Source organism: Balaenoptera acutorostrata, chromosome 10 (assembly GCF_949987535.1).
Source record: "Balaenoptera acutorostrata chromosome 10, mBalAcu1.1, whole genome shotgun sequence".
NCBI lineage: Eukaryota > Metazoa > Chordata > Mammalia > Artiodactyla > Balaenopteridae > Balaenoptera > Balaenoptera acutorostrata.
In genome coordinates this window covers 59,103,449-59,116,603 of record NC_080073.1, presented here as the reverse complement: position 1 = coordinate 59,116,603, position 13,155 = coordinate 59,103,449, and positions in this window count along the sequence as shown.

Below are 13,155 nucleotides of genomic sequence, written 5' to 3'. Positions count from 1 at the left end.
GAATCGGAAGCTTGGAGCAGAGTTCTTGAGGCCTACTTTAGGTCTGCTTTCTTTTAACGTTAGTAAGCTTTCAGGTCACCAGGACCTGGCGTGGGCACCCTATTCCCTGCAAGAACACCGAGTTCCAGCAGGCTCCAGTAGGCTGCAAAGAAACATCCAGGCCCGGAAACCTTTCCGAGTCACTCTGTGTATGCTGAGTGTAGGGCAACACACTGCACTCTTCCTTGGGAGACCTAGGTTTCCTCAGCACTCCAACAGCTCCAGGAAATCTGTTCTCTTACATCCTACATGTCATGCAAATCTGCCTCATTGTCCTAGGCTGAGCGGTACTGAGAAACCAAAACTGCTTCGCACTCCTTCTACAGAGTCTTACCTTAAGACCCCATACTTACAGGAGAAAGTCAGCTTGCGTTCCGGCTGTAACCAAAGCACAGTTCTTCCTCTTACACTGCAGGGTTTTAGAAGAAGCTAAGCCCCGATAGCTTACCTAGAGCGTTCCTTGGGAGAGGCCGTTTGCTACACGGCGAACTCCGTGCCAAGAAAACGTTATTCAGGGAAGGGACCAGTGTGTAGCTAGAGTGTATATTTACTTGGAAGAAATCACAAGGAGGTAGGCCGCGTGTTCGCTGGAAAAGGGGCCTGATGGCACAGGCCTTGCTTTCCCATTTTAAATGCTCCATTCATGCTGCCTTGAAATTCCCTAAATAACAGTTTTAGGACGGGTCTCTAGTCACTGTAGGCAGGGCTCTGGGAAGGGAACGAGTGTTGTCTATATCAACAGGGTGCTTTCATAGCCTGGGTAGGAGCTCCACCTGAGACGCTCTAGAGCTAAAAGGAAACTTGACGTGAGTCCTTTCCTCAAGGTAAAGCCTTGAATAGCCTGCCGAATCGGAAGCTTGGAGCAGAGTTCTTGAGGCCTACTTTAGGTCTGCTTTCTTTTAACGTTAGTAAGCTTTCAGGTCACCAGGACCTGGCGTGGGCACCCTATTCCCTGCAAGAACACCGAGTTCCAGCAGGCTCCACTAGGCTGCAAAGAAACATCCAGGCCCGGAAACCTTTCCCAGTCACTCTGTGTATGCTGAGTGTAGGGCAACACACTGCACTCTTCCTTGGGAGACCTAGGTTTCCTCAGCACTCCGACAGCTCCAGGAAATCTGTTCTCTTACATCCTACATGTCATGCAAATCTGCCTCATTGCCCTAGGCTGAGCGGCACTGAGAAACCAAAACTGCTTCGCACTCCTTCTACGGAGTCATACCTTAAGACCCCATACTTACTGGAGAAAGTCATCTTGCGTTCCTGCTGTAAACAATGCACAGTTCTTCCTCTTACACTGCAGGGTTTTACAAGAAGTAAAGCCCCGATAGCTTACCTAGAGCGTTCCTTGAGAGAGGCCGTTTGCTACACGGCGAACTCCGTGCCAAGAAAACGTTGTTCAGGGAAGGGACCAGTGTGTAGCTACAGTGTATATTTACTTGGAAGAAATCACAAGGAGGTAGGCCGCGTGTTCGCTGGAAACGGGGCCTGATGGCACAGGCCTTGCTTTCCCATTTTGAATGCTCCATTCATGCTGCCTTGAAATTCCCTAAATAACAGTTTTAGGACGGGTCTCTAGTCACTGTAGGCAGGGCTCTGGGAAGGGAACGAGTGTTCTCTATATCAACAGGGTGCTTTCATAGCCTGGTTGGGAGCTCCTCCTGAGACGCTCTAGATCTAAAAGGAAACTTGACGTGAATCCTTTCCTCAAGATAAAGCCTTGAATAGCCTGCCGAAGCGGAAGCTTGGAGCAGAGTCCTTGAGGCCTAACTTGAGGTCTGCTTTCTTTTAACGTTAGTAAGCTTTCAGGTCACCAGGACCTGGCGTGGGCACCCTATTCCCTGCAAGAACACCTAGTACCAGCAGGCTCCACTACGAAGCTTGGAGCAGAGTCCGTGAGGCCTAACTTTAGGTCTGCTTTCTTTTAACGTTAGTAAGCTTTCAGGTCACCAGGACCTCGCGAAGGCACGTATTCCCTGCAAGAACACCGAGTACCGGCAGGCTCCCCTGGGCTGCTAAGAAACATCCAGGCCCGGAAACCTTTCCCAGTCACTCTTTGTATGCTGAATGTAGGGCAACACACTGCACTTTTCCTTGGTAGACCTAGGTATCCTCAGCACTCCAACAGCTCCAGGAAATCTGTTCTCTTACATCCTACATATCATGCAAATCTGCCTCATTGCCCTAGGCTGAGCGGCACTGAGAAAGCAAAACTGCTTCGCACTCCTTCTACAGAGTCATACCTTAAGACCCCATACTTACTGGAGAAAGTCATCTTGCGTTCCAGCTGTAAACAAAGCACAGTTTTCCTCTAACACTGCAGGGTTTTACAAGAAGCAAAGCCCCGATAGCTTACCTAGAGCGTTCCTTTGGAGAGGCCGTTTGCTACTCGGCGAAGTCCGTGCCACGAAAACGTTATTCAAGGAAGGGACCAGTGTGTAGCTAGAGTGTATATTTACTTGGAAGAAATCACAAGGAGGTAGGCCACGTGTTCGCTGGAAACGGGGACTGATGGCACTGGCACAGGCCTTGCTTTCCCATTTTGAATGCTCCATTCATGCTGCCTTGAAATTCCCTAAATAACAGTTTTAGGACGGGTCTCTAGTCATTGTACGCAGGGCTCTGGGAAGGGAACGAGTGTTCTCTATATCAACAGGGTGCTTTCATAGCCTGGGTGGGAGCTCCTCCTGAGACGCTCTAGATCTAAAAGGAAACTTGACGTGAGTCCTTTCCTCAAGGTAAAGCCCTGAATAGCCTGCCGAAGCGGAAGCTTGGAGCAGAGTCCTTGAAGCATTAGCTTTAGAGCTGTTTTCTTTTAAGGTTAGTAAGCTTTCAGTACACCGAGGACCTCAAGTGGGGACCCTTTTCCTTGCAAGAACACCTAGTGCCAGCAGCCTCCACTAGGCTGCTAAGAAACATCCAGGCCCGGAAAACTTTCCCAGTCACTCTGTGTATGCTGAGTGTAGGGCAACACACTGCACTCTTCCTTGGGAGACCTAGGTTTCCTCAACACTCCAACAGCTCCAGGAAATCTGTTCTCTTATCTCCTAGGTGTCATGCAAATCTGCCTCATTGCCCTAGGCTGAGCGGCTCTGAGAAACCAAAACTGCTTCCCATTCTTTCTACAGAGTCATACCTTAAGACCCCATACTTACAGGCGAAAGTCAGCTTGCGTTCCTGCTGTAAACAAAGCACAGTTCTTCCTCTTACACTGCAGGGTTTTACAAGAAGCAAAGCCACGATAGCTTACCTAGAGCGTTCCTAGAGAGAGGCAGTTGGCTACACAGCGAACGCCGTGCCAAGAAAACTTTATTCAGGCAAGGGACCAGTGTGTAGCTATATGTTTATTTACTTGGAAGAAATCACAAGGAGGTAGGCCGCTTGTTCGCTGGAAACGGGGCCTGATGGCACAGGCCTTTCTTTCCCATTTTGAATGCTCCATTCATGCTGCCTTGAAATTCCCTAAATAACAGTTTTAGGACGGGTCTCTAGTCACTGTAGGCAGGGCTCTGGGAAGGGAACGAGTGTGCTCTATATCAACAGGGTGCTTTCATAGCCTGGGTAGGAGCTCCACCTGAGACGCTCTAGAGCTAAAAGGAAACTTGACGTGAGTCGTTTCCTCAAGGTAAAGCCTTGAATATCCTGCCGAAGCGGAAGCTTGGAGCAGAGTCCTTGAAGCATTAGCTTTAGGTCTGTTTTCTTTTAAGGTTAGGAAGCTTTCAGGACACCGAGGACCTCGCGTGGGCCCCCTATTCCTTGCAAGAACACCTAGTACCAGCAGGCTCCACTAGGAAGCTTGGAGCAGAGTCCGTGAGGCCTAACTTTAGGTCTGCTTTCTTTTAGCGTTAGTAAGCTTTCAGGTCACCAGGACCTCGCGAGGGCAGGCACCCTATTCCCTGCAAGAACATCGAGTACCGGCAGGCTCCCCTGGGCTCCTAAGAAACATCCAGGCCCGGACACCTTTCCGAGTCACTCTGTGTATGCTGAGTGTAGGGCAACACACTGCACTCTTCCTTGGGAGACCTAGGTTTCCTCAGCACTCCAACAGCTCCAGGAAATCTGTTCTCTTACATCCTACATGTCATTCAAATCTGCCTCATTGTCCTAGGCTGAGCAGTACTGAGAAACCAAAACTGCTTCGCACTCCTTCTACAGAGTCTTACCTTAAGACCCCATACTTACAGGAGAAAGTCAGCTTGCGTTCCGGCTGTAACCAAAGCACAGTTCTTCCTCTTACACTGCAGGGTTTTAGAAGAAGCTAAGCCCCGATAGCTTACCTAGAGCGTTCCTTGGGAGAGGCCGTTTGCTACACGGCGAACTCCGTGCCAAGAAAACGTTATTCAGGGAAGGGACCAGTGTGTAGCTAGAGTGTATATTTACTTGGAAGAAATCACAAGGAGGTAGGCCGCGTGTTCGCTGGAAAAGGGGCCTGATGGCACAGGCCTTGCTTTCCCATTTTGAATGCTCCATTCATGCTGCCTTGAAATTCCCTAAATAACAGTTTTAGGACGGGTCTCTAGTCACTGTAGGCAGGGCTCTGGGAAGGGAACGAGTGTTGTCTATATCAACAGGGTGCTTTCATAGCCTGGGTAGGAGCTCCACCTGAGACGCTCTAGAGCTAAAAGGAAACTTGACGTGAGTCCTTTCCTCAAGGTAAAGCCTTGAATAGCCTGCCGAATCGGAAGCTTGGAGCAGAGTTCTTGAGGCCTACTTTAGGTCTGCTTTCTTTTAACGTTAGTAAGCTTTCAGGTCACCAGGACCTGGCGTGGGCACCCTATTCCCTGCAAGAACACCGAGTTCCAGCAGGCTCCACTAGGCTGCAAAGAAACATCCAGGCCCGGAAACCTTTCCCAGTCACTCTGTGTATGCTGAGTGTAGGGCAACACACTGCACTCTTCCTTGGGAGACCTAGGTTTCCTCAGCACTCCGACAGCTCCAGGAAATCTGTTCTCTTACATCCTACATGTCATGCAAATCTGCCTCATTGCCCTAGGCTGAGCGGCACTGAGAAACCAAAACTGCTTCGCACTCCTTCTACGGAGTCATACCTTAAGACCCCATACTTACTGGAGAAAGTCATCTTGCGTTCCTGCTGTAAACAATGCACAGTTCTTCCTCTTACACTGCAGGGTTTTACAAGAAGTAAAGCCCCGATAGCTTACCTAGAGCGTTCCTTGAGAGAGGCCGTTTGCTACACGGCGAACTCCGTGCCAAGAAAACGTTGTTCAGGGAAGGGACCAGTGTGTAGCTACAGTGTATATTTACTTGGAAGAAATCACAAGGAGGTAGGCCGCGTGTTCGCTGGAAACGGGGCCTGATGGCACAGGCCTTGCTTTCCCATTTTGAATGCTCCATTCATGCTGCCTTGAAATTCCCTAAATAACAGTTTTAGGACGGGTCTCTAGTCACTGTAGGCAGGGCTCTGGGAAGGGAACGAGTGTTCTCTATATCAACAGGGTGCTTTCATAGCCTGGTTGGGAGCTCCTCCTGAGACGCTCTAGATCTAAAAGGAAACTTGACGTGAATCCTTTCCTCAAGATAAAGCCTTGAATAGCCTGCCGAAGCGGAAGCTTGGAGCAGAGTCCTTGAGGCCTAACTTTAGGTCTGCTTTCTTTTAACGTTAGTAAGCTTTCAGGTCACCAGGACCTGGCGTGGGCACCCTATTCCCTGCAAGAACACCTAGTACCAGCAGGCTCCACTAGGAAGCTTGGAGCAGAGTCCGTGAGGCCTAACTTTAGGTCTGCTTTCTTTTAACGTTAGTAAGCTTTCAGGTCACCAGGACCTGGCGTGGGCACCCTATTCCCTGCAAGAACACCTAGTACCAGCAGGCTCCACTACGAAGTTTGGAGCAGAGTCCGTGAGGCCTAACTTTAGGTCTGCTTTCTTTTAACGTTAGTAAGCTTTCAGGTCACCAGGACCTCGCGAAGGCACGTATTCCCTGCAAGAACACCGAGTACCGGCAGGCTCCCCTGGGCTGCTAAGAAACATCCAGGCCCGGAAACCTTTCCCAGTCACTCTTTGTATGCTGAATGTAGGGCAACACACTGCACTTTTCCTTGGTAGACCTAGGTATCCTCAGCACTCCAACAGCTCCAGGAAATCTGTTCTCTTACATCCTACATATCATGCAAATCTGCCTCATTGCCCTAGGCTGAGCGGCACTGAGAAAGCAAAACTGCTTCGCACTCCTTCTACAGAGTCATACCTTAAGACCCCATACTTACTGGAGAAAGTCATCTTGCGTTCCAGCTGTAAACAAAGCACAGTTTTCCTCTAACACTGCAGGGTTTTACAAGAAGCAAAGCCCCGATAGCTTACCTAGAGCGTTCCTTTGGAGAGGCCGTTTGCTACTCGGCGAAGTCCGTGCCACGAAAACGTTATTCAAGGAAGGGACCAGTGTGTAGCTAGAGTGTATATTTACTTGGAAGAAATCACAAGGAGGTAGGCCACGTGTTCGCTGGAAACGGGGACTGATGGCACTGGCACAGGCCTTGCTTTCCCATTTTGAATGCTCCATTCATGCTGCCTTGAAATTCCCTAAATAACAGTTTTAGGACGGGTCTCTAGTCACTGTAGGCAGGGCTCTGGGAAGGGAACGAGTGTGCTCTATATCAACAGGGTGCTTTCATAGCCTGGGTAGGAGCTCCACCTGAGACGCTCTAGATCTAAAAGGAAACTTGACGTGAGTCCTTTCCTCAAGGTAAAGCCCTGAATAGCCTGCCGAAGCGGAAGCTTGGAGCAGAGTCCTTGAAGCATTAGCTTTAGAGCTGTTTTCTTTTAAGGTTAGTAAGCTTTCAGTACACCGAGGACCTCAAGTGGGGACCCTTTTCCTTGCAAGAACACCTAGTGCCAGCAGCCTCCACTAGGCTGCTAAGAAACATCCAGGCCCGGAAAACTTTCCCAGTCACTCTGTGTATGCTGAGTGTAGGGCAACACACTGCACTCTTCCTTGGGAGACCTAGGTTTCCTCAACACTCCAACAGCTCCAGGAAATCTGTTCTCTTACCTCCTAGGTGTCATGCAAATCTGCCTCATTGCCCTAGGCTGAGCGGCTCTGAGAAACCAAAACTGCTTCCCATTCTTTCTACAGAGTCATACCTTAAGACCCCATACTTACAGGAGAAAGTCAGCTTGCGTTCCTGCTGTAAACAAAGCACAGTTCTTCCTCTTACACTGCAGGGTTTTACAAGAAGCAAAGCCACGATAGCTTACCTAGAGCGTTCCTAGAGAGAGGCAGTTGGCTACACAGCGAACGCCGTGCCAAGAAAACTTTATTCAGGCAAGGGACCAGTGTGTAGCTATATGTTTATTTACTTGGAAGAAATCACAAGGAGGTAGGCCGCTTGTTCGCTGGAAACGGGGCCTGATGGCACAGGCCTTTCTTTCCCATTTTGAATGCTCCATTCATGCTGCCTTGAAATTCCCTAAATAACAGTTTTAGGACGGGTCTCTAGTCACTGTAGGCAGGGCTCTGGGAAGGGAACGAGTGTGCTCTATATCAACAGGGTGCTTTCATAGCCTGGGTAGGAGCTCCACCTGAGACGCTCTAGAGCTAAAAGGAAACTTGACGTAAGTCCTTTCCTCAAGGTAAAGCCTTGAATAGCCTGCCGAAGCGGAAGCTTGGAGCAGAGTCCTTGAAGCATTAGCTTTAGAGCTGTTTTCTTTTAAGGTTAGTAAGCTTTCAGTACACCGAGGACCTCAAGTGGGGACCCTTTTCCTTGCAAGAACACCTAGTGCCAGCAGCCTCCACTAGGCTGCTAAGAAACATCCAGGCCCGGAAAACTTTCCCAGTCACTCTGTGTATGCTGAGTGTAGGGCAACACACTGCACTCTTCCTTGGGAGACCTAGGTTTCCTCAACACTCCAACAGCTCCAGGAAATCTGTTCTCTTACCTCCTAGGTGTCATGCAAATCTGCCTCATTGCCCTAGGCTGAGCGGCTCTGAGAAACCAAAACTGCTTCCCATTCTTTCTACAGAGTCATACCTTAAGACCCCATACTTACAGGAGAAAGTCAGCTTGCGTTCCTGCTGTAAACAAAGCAGAGTTCTTCCTCTTACACTGCAGGTTTTACAAGAAGCAAAGCCACGATAGCTTACCTAGAGCGTTCCTAGAGAGAGGCAGTTGGCTACACAGCGAACGCCGTGCCAAGAAAACTTTATTCAGGCAAGGGACCAGTGTGTAGCTATATGTTTATTTACTTGGAAGAAATCACAAGGAGGTAGGCCGCTTGTTCGCTGGAAACGGGGCCGGATGGCACAGGCCTTTCTTTCCCATTTTGAATGCTCCATTCATGCTGCCTTGAAATTCCCTAAATAACAGTTTTAGGACTGGTCTCTAGTCACTGTAGGCAGGGCTCTGGGAAGGGAACGAGTGTGCTCTATATCAACAGGGTGCTTTCATAGCCTGGGTAGGAGCTCCACCTGAGACGCTCTAGAGCTAAAAGGAAACTTGACGTGAGTCCTTTCCTCAAGGTAAAGCCTTGAATATCCTGCCGAAGCGGAAGCTTGGAGCAGAGTCCTTGAAGCATTAGCTTTAGGTCTGTTTTCTTTTAAGGTTAGGAAGCTTTCAGGACACCGAGGACCTCGCGTGGGCCCCCTATTCCTTGCAAGAACACCTAGTACCAGCAGGCTCCACTAGGAAGCTTGGAGCAGAGTCCGTGAGGCCTAACTTTAGGTCTGCTTTCTTTTAGCGTTAGTAAGCTTTCAGGTCACCAGGACCTCGCGAGGGCAGGCACCCTATTCCCTGCAAGAACATCGAGTACCGGCAGGCTCCCCTGGGCTCCTAAGAAACATCCAGGCCCGGAAACCTTTCCGAGTCACTCTGTGTATGCTGAGTGTAGGGCAACACACTGCACTCTTCCTTGGGAGACCTAGGTTTCCTCAGCACTCCAACAGCTCCAGGAAATCTGTTCTCTTACATCCTACATGTCATTCAAATCTGCCTCATTGTCCTAGGCTGAGCGGTACTGAGAAACCAAAACTGCTTCGCACTCCTTCTACAGAGTCTTACCTTAAGACCCCATACTTACAGGAGAAAGTCAGCTTGCGTTCCGGCTGTAACCAAAGCACAGTTCTTCCTCTTACACTGCAGGGTTTTAGAAGAAGCTAAGCCCCGATAGCTTACCTAGAGCGTTCCTTGGGAGAGGCCGTTTGCTACACGGCGAACTCCGTGCCAAGAAAACGTTATTCAGGGAAGGGACCAGTGTGTAGCTAGAGTGTATATTTACTTGGAAGAAATCACAAGGAGGTAGGCCGCGTGTTCGCTGGAAACGGGGCCTGATGGCACAGGCCTTGCTTTCCCATTTTAAAAGCTCCATTCATGCTGCCTTGAAATTCCCTAAATAACAGTTTTAGGACGGGTCTCTAGTCACTGTAGGCAGGGCTCTGGGAAGGGAACGAATGTTGTCTATATCAACAGGGTGCTTTCATAGCCTGGGTAGGAGCTCCACCTGAGACGCTCTAGAGCTAAAAGGAAACTTGACGTGAGTCCTTTCCTCAAGGTAAAGCCTTGAATAGCCTGCCGAATCGGAAGCTTGGAGCAGAGTTCTTGAGGCCTACTTTAGGTCTGCTTTCTTTTAACGTTAGTAAGCTTTCAGGTCACCAGGACCTGGCGTGGGCACCCTATTCCCTGCAAGAACACCGAGTTCCAGCAGGCTCCACTAGGCTGCAAAGAAACATCCAGGCCCGGAAACCTTTCCCAGTCACTCTGTGTATGCTGAGTGTAGGGCAACACACTGCACTCTTCCTTGGGAGACCTAGGTTTCCTCAGCACTCCGACAGCTCCAGGAAATCTGTTCTCTTACATCCTACATGTCATGCAAATCTGCCTCATTGCCCTAGGCTGAGCGGCACTGAGAAACCAAAACTGCTTCGCACTCCTTCTACGGAGTCATACCTTAAGACCCCATACTTACTGGAGAAAGTCATCTTGCGTTCCTGCTGTAAACAATGCACAGTTCTTCCTCTTACACTGCAGGGTTTTACAAGAAGTAAAGCCCCGATAGCTTACCTAGAGCGTTCCTTGAGAGAGGCCGTTTGCTACACGGCGAACTCCGTGCCAAGAAAACGTTGTTCAGGGAAGGGACCAGTGTGTAGCTACAGTGTATATTTACTTGGAAGAAATCACAAGGAGGTAGGCCGCGTGTTCGCTGGAAACGGGGCCTGATGGCACAGGCCTTGCTTTCCCATTTTGAATGCTCCATTCATGCTGCCTTGAAATTCCCTAAATAACAGTTTTAGGACGGGTCTCTAGTCACTGTAGGCAGGGCTCTGGGAAGGGAACGAGTGTTCTCTATATCAACAGGGTGCTTTCATAGCCTGGTTGGGAGCTCCTCCTGAGACGCTCTAGATCTAAAAGGAAACTTGACGTGAATCCTTTCCTCAAGATAAAGCCTTGAATAGCCTGCCGAAGCGGAAGCTTGGAGCAGAGTCCTTGAGGCCTAACTTTAGGTCTGCTTTCTTTTAACGTTAGTAAGCTTTCAGGTCACCAGGACCTGGCGTGGGCACCCTATTCCCTGCAAGAACACCTAGTACCAGCAGGCTCCACTAGGAAGCTTGGAGCAGAGTCCGTGAGGCCTAACTTTAGGTCTGCTTTCTTTTAACGTTAGTAAGCTTTCAGGTCACCAGGACCTGGCGTGGGCACCCTATTCCCTGCAAGAACACCTAGTACCAGCAGGCTCCACTACGAAGTTTGGAGCAGAGTCCGTGAGGCCTAACTTTAGGTCTGCTTTCTTTTAACGTTAGTAAGCTTTCAGGTCACCAGGACCTCGCGAAGGCACGTATTCCCTGCAAGAACACCGAGTACCGGCAGGCTCCCCTGGGCTGCTAAGAAACATCCAGGCCCGGAAACCTTTCCCAGTCACTCTTTGTATGCTGAATGTAGGGCAACACACTGCACTTTTCCTTGGTAGACCTAGGTATCCTCAGCACTCCAACAGCTCCAGGAAATCTGTTCTCTTACATCCTACATATCATGCAAATCTGCCTCATTGCCCTAGGCTGAGCGGCACTGAGAAAGCAAAACTGCTTCGCACTCCTTCTACAGAGTCATACCTTAAGACCCCATACTTACTGGAGAAAGTCATCTTGCGTTCCAGCTGTAAACAAAGCACAGTTTTCCTCTAACACTGCAGGGTTTTACAAGAAGCAAAGCCCCGATAGCTTACCTAGAGCGTTCCTTTGGAGAGGCCGTTTGCTACTCGGCGAAGTCCGTGCCACGAAAACGTTATTCAAGGAAGGGACCAGTGTGTAGCTAGAGTGTATATTTACTTGGAAGAAATCACAAGGAGGTAGGCCACGTGTTCGCTGGAAACGGGGACTGATGGCACTGGCACAGGCCTTGCTTTCCCATTTTGAATGCTCCATTCATGCTGCCTTGAAATTCCCTAAATAACAGTTTTAGGACGGGTCTCTAGTCACTGTAGGCAGGGCTCTGGGAAGGGAACGAGTGTGCTCTATATCAACAGGGTGCTTTCATAGCCTGGGTAGGAGCTCCACCTGAGACGCTCTAGATCTAAAAGGAAACTTGACGTGAGTCCTTTCCTCAAGGTAAAGCCCTGAATAGCCTGCCGAAGCGGAAGCTTGGAGCAGAGTCCTTGAAGCATTAGCTTTAGAGCTGTTTTCTTTTAAGGTTAGTAAGCTTTCAGTACACCGAGGACCTCAAGTGGGGACCCTTTTCCTTGCAAGAACACCTAGTGCCAGCAGCCTCCACTAGGCTGCTAAGAAACATCCAGGCCCGGAAAACTTTCCCAGTCACTCTGTGTATGCTGAGTGTAGGGCAACACACTGCACTCTTCCTTGGGAGACCTAGGTTTCCTCAACACTCCAACAGCTCCAGGAAATCTGTTCTCTTACCTCCTAGGTGTCATGCAAATCTGCCTCATTGCCCTAGGCTGAGCGGCTCTGAGAAACCAAAACTGCTTCCCATTCTTTCTACAGAGTCATACCTTAAGACCCCATACTTACAGGAGAAAGTCAGCTTGCGTTCCTGCTGTAAACAAAGCACAGTTCTTCCTCTTACACTGCAGGGTTTTACAAGAAGCAAAGCCACGATAGCTTACCTAGAGCGTTCCTAGAGAGAGGCAGTTGGCTACACAGCGAACGCCGTGCCAAGAAAACTTTATTCAGGCAAGGGACCAGTGTGTAGCTATATGTTTATTTACTTGGAAGAAATCACAAGGAGGTAGGCCGCTTGTTCGCTGGAAACGGGGCCTGATGGCACAGGCCTTTCTTTCCCATTTTGAATGCTCCATTCATGCTGCCTTGAAATTCCCTAAATAACAGTTTTAGGACGGGTCTCTAGTCACTGTAGGCAGGGCTCTGGGAAGGGAACGAGTGTGCTCTATATCAACAGGGTGCTTTCATAGCCTGGGTAGGAGCTCCACCTGAGACGCTCTAGAGCTAAAAGGAAACTTGACGTGAGTCCTTTCCTCAAGGTAAAGCCTTGAATAGCCTGCCGAAGCGGAAGCTTGGAGCAGAGTCCTTGAAGCATTAGCTTTAGAGCTGTTTTCTTTTAAGGTTAGTAAGCTTTCAGTACACCGAGGACCTCAAGTGGACCCTTTTCCTTGCAAGAACACCTAGTGCCAGCAGCCTCCACTAGGCTGCTAAGAAACATCCAGGCCCGGAAAACTTTCCCAGTCACTCTGTGTATGCTGAGTGTAGGGCAACACACTGCACTCTTCCTTGGGAGACCTAGGTTTCCTCAACACTCCAACAGCTCCAGGAAATCTGTTCTCTTACCTCCTAGGTGTCATGCAAATCTGCCTCATTGCCCTAGGCTGAGCGGCTCTGAGAAACCAAAACTGCTTCCCATTCTTTCTACAGAGTCATACCTTAAGACCCCATACTTACAGGAGAAAGTCAGCTTGCGTTCCTGCTGTAAACAAAGCACAGTTTTTCCTCTTACACTGCAGGTTTTACAAGAAGCAAAGCCACGATAGCTTACCTAGAGCGTTCCTAGAGAGAGGCAGTTGGCTACACAGCGAACGCCGTGCCAAGAAAACTTTATTCAGGCAAGGGACCAGTGTGTAGCTATATGTTTATTTACTTGGAAGAAATCACAAGGAGGTAGGCCGCTTGTTCGCTGGAAACGGGGCCTGATGGCACAGGCCTTTCTTTCC